Source organism: Bos indicus, chromosome 4 (genome assembly GCF_029378745.1).
Source record: "Bos indicus isolate NIAB-ARS_2022 breed Sahiwal x Tharparkar chromosome 4, NIAB-ARS_B.indTharparkar_mat_pri_1.0, whole genome shotgun sequence".
NCBI classification, from domain to species: Eukaryota; Metazoa; Chordata; class Mammalia; order Artiodactyla; family Bovidae; genus Bos; species Bos indicus.
Window position 1 is genome coordinate 15,022,591 of NC_091763.1, and position 4,137 is coordinate 15,026,727.

The 4,137-nt window shown below is 37.6% G+C and overlaps 1 pseudogene; it reads left to right on the forward strand.

The window, feature by feature from the left end:
* The first annotated feature begins 1,401 nt into the window (after positions 1–1,401).
* On the forward strand, positions 1,402–2,350 carry LOC109558064 (large ribosomal subunit protein uL30-like; annotated as a pseudogene).
* Positions 2,351–4,137: the final 1,787 nt, after the last annotated feature.

Genomic DNA, 4,137 nt, shown 5'->3' on the forward strand with positions numbered 1-4,137 from the left:
CATTTTGATTACTGTAGTTTTATAATATAGTCTGCAGTCGAGGAGCATTTCCAACTCTACTTTTCTTTCTTGAGGTTGCTTTGGCAATTTGGGGTCTTTGGAGTGTCTATACAAATTTTAATATTTTTTGTTTTAGTTCTGTGAAAAATGCCATTGATAACTTGATAGGGATTGCATTGAATCTGAGATTGCCTTGGTAGTATGGTCATTTTAACAGTATTGATTCTTCCAGTCCAATAATATAATATATCTTTCCTTCATTTGTGCTGTCTTCAAGTTCTTGCATCGATGTTTTACAGTCTTCAGAGTAGAGATCTTTTGCCTTCTTAGGTAGATTTTTTTCCCTATGTATTTTATTCTTTTTGATGCAATGGTAAATGGGATTGTTTCCTTAATTTCTGGCTGATAGTTTGCTGTCACATATAGAAATGCAACAAATTTCTGTATATTAATTTTGTATTCTGCAAATTTACAAATTCATTGATGAATTCTAGTAGTTTTCTTGTACTGTCTTTAGGATTTTCTATGCATAGTGTCATGCTCCAAGGATCATTTCATATGTTTTTCTTGGAGACTAGTCATTTTTGACTTCAGGGAAAAATTATTATTAGTTGAATTAACTCAATTTTTCTCAATTTCTTTCTAAGTGCTTGTTTCAGGGAAATGTTAACTTAACTTAGTCTTTATTATGAGGTACAAATTCTATGAAATCTACCCACGTATTTACTTAGTAATGACTTGATGAATTTAATGAAGGCAGAGTCTCTCATTAAACGTGACTGATTCTCTCTGAACAGAGCTGAATATACACCATTAATCAATCAGTAAATTAATTGTTTGCCCCTGCTGTTATTCAAAAAGAAAAAATCAACTCTTCATTTAAGCTAGCAATGTTTACAGGTCTACCAGAGAGCCATGTACCAAAACATTCTATCTAGGCTATGAGATGCTTCTTACTGACCACTGCTCCAGGGGAGCTGCTGGCATTTTTCCTATGTCCTCTTAGCTGCTGTTGCTTTTATTTGTCTGTGACAGACAGTAAAGGACCCTCTAGGACCCTGTTATAGACACAACCTCAATCATAGCACGGATGTCCTCTGCAATAAAAAAAAAAGGCAAGTGCAAACAAGTTTCCATCAGATTTGTATGCATTTCAACACAAGTTTTCCAGAGATTCTTCCTTCAGGGAAACATTTACAAAAGCTCCAGATCGCTGATGCTGCCCACAATAAATGTAAATTCTCCATATTTTTCCGTTTACTAAATCATGTATCTTCAGTTTGAATATTCAAGATATCCAGTTCTGGAAAAACAAGTGGCCTATTTGTGTCAGCTCATTAATTCCAGATTTATTTATTTACACATAAACTAAAAAGGCCCTGCTCTTTTCTGGCTGCAACTATGGAGGGTGCAGAAGAGAAGAAAAACAAGGTTCCTGCTATGCCAGAAATGAAACTGTTAGTCACTCACTCACGTCTGACTCTTTGTGACCCCATGGACTGTAGCCCATCAGGCTCTTCTGTCCATGGCATTCTCCAGGCAAGAATACTGGAGTGGAGATGCCATTCCCTTCTCCAGGATATCTTCCTGACTCAGAGATCAGACCCAGGTCTCCTGCCTTGCAGGCAGATTCTTTACTGTCTGAGCCACCAGGGCCAGAAACCCTTAAGAAAAAGCAAAAGAATTTTGCAGAGCTTAAGATCAAGTACCTGAGAAAGAAGTTTGCCCAAAAGATGCTTCAACAGGCAAGGCGGAATCTTATCTATGAAACAGCTAAGCACAATCACAAGGAATACAGGCAGATATACAGAAATGAAATCCAAATGGCTAGGATGGCAGGAAAAGCTGGCAATTTCTAGGTACCTGTGGAACCCAAATGGGCATCTGTCATCAGGGTAAGAGTTATTAGTGGTGTGAGCCCAGAGGATCAAAAGTTGTTGTGGCTTATTAGCATTTGTCAGATCTTCAACAGCACCTTTGTGAAGCTCAACAAGGTTTCAAATAACATGCTGAGAATTGTGGAACCATACATTGCATGGGGATATCCAAACCTGAAGTCTGTAAATGAACTGATCTGTAAGTGTTGTTATGACCAAATCAATATGAAGTGAATTGCCATGATAGATAACATGCTGATTGCTTGATCTCTAGGCAAATATGGCATGAGGATCTGATTCATGAGATCCTTACTCTTGAAAAATGTTTCAAAGAAACAAACAACTTTCTGTGGCCCTTCAAATTGTCTTTTCTAGGAGATGGAATGAAGAAAAAGATCATGTGTTTTCTTGAAGGTGGAGATGCTGGCAACAGGGAAAAGCTGATCAACAGGCTTATTAGAGGAATGAACTAAGTTATCTACCATGATTATTTTTGTATCTGGTCAGTTAATAAACAGTGAATGCTTTCAAATTGAACTGTAAAAAAATACAAAGGCCTCCTCATTCTGTGGTCAGCGCAGTGAACAGAAGGAATTAGGGTGGGTTTCTTGGTATAGAAGCCACACACTAGTCTGCTGTGTAAAATCAGGGCAAGTTACAGCACCTCTGCGTTCCAGTTTCTTCATATGCTAAGTCAATACAATTGTGCTAGATTATACTTGGAGAACTGATCTTTGATCCAATTAAGAAAAGATCCCTCCAAAGCAAACTGTGGCAATATTTGTTTAAGTCTTGGCAATGTTTCAAAAGAGGTTCTTTTGAAGAGAGAAGCAACAAGTATGAGGTACTTGGATGTAAGATTTAATACTTGCCTTATATTTTCAAAACAGTTTTCAGGTATACAACATCATTTATAGTTATATGATTTAAAGAGTGGAGACTTTTCTCACATTTTATAAATAATGACATTGAAACTCAGGAAATTTAAAAGATGAGCCCCAGTGTAGTAGCCAGGTACTTAAGATAGTCCTAGACCCTGGGCCAGATTATCCAGTTGCTAATTATTGTCCAATTGCTAGTTGGGTATTTCCTTATTAAGTCCTGCTGTCTTAAGCCAGATTACTTAAACCAAACTTCAGTTATCCGAATTCTGAAAGACGAGAACCATATTTTCTCTGTCAGGCATAAGAACGGTGTAAAAATGAAGCTTCCATGTATGAGGCCCTGAAATGCCCCTGGGATATACAGTGGTAAATAAATTTAACTAATGATATTGTGGAAAGGATTTGATGAGGTGATGGCAACAGAGTTCATTGGAATCAATGTGTTTATTTCTGACAATTGTACCCTTTGATTTTGGGGTAATTCCATTTCATTTAACTTTCTTACGGATAATGTGCCAGAGGTACAAAGGTTTTTACTATCACATTAGCCTTTTTCTCATGGGATTTTGGAACTTAGAAATTAAATAAACACTTCAGCTAAATAGACAGTGAAGAATTAAGTCAATTTTACAGCCTTTACTGTAAGATTTGCTGATATTTTAATGAGGCCTTGTTTATGCCTGGTACTGGGCAAACCTTTAATGCGTGTATTGCTTAGTTAATCAATCAACCCCATTTTAAAGTGAGAAAATGGAAGTACAGAGATGTATTGGGTTGGCCAAAAAGTTTCTTTGGGATTTTCCATAAGATATTACAGAAGAACATAAACAAATTTTTGGCCAACCCAATAACTTATTCCGGCTTAAAGCTGAGGTTCAAAAATGAGTCTGTTGGCCAGAGTTACAGATCTTTTTACCTACTTATTTATACCAAGACCTTCCTAGTCAGGAGTTTTTCTGGGTACTGAGAATACAGGGGGAAACAGGCGATGAGTCCATCCTTTGAGTACAACTTACTTTTGTACATGATTGTTCATTTGTCCACTATGCATTAAGTACTGGGTTCAGGCTCTTTCCCAGGTACTGGACAGACAACTAGACTTCACAGAGATGACCATTAAGAAACCTAGTGTTCCTGGGAAGAGGAGGCATGTGGACAAGCAGCAACACCGTGTCATGTGTGCTCCTCTTGGGGAAAGAAATCCTATGGGAGCATAAAGAAAGGAAGGGGCAATTCTGGCTGGGGAATACTTGTGACATATCTTAATTGGCTGATGTATGAAGATGGGACACTCCATTTCAAAAGGCCCACCTTTCAGACATTTAACTATTTCCCCCTAAGATTCACCTTTCTGTCTCTTTCTTTGTCTGTTGGTC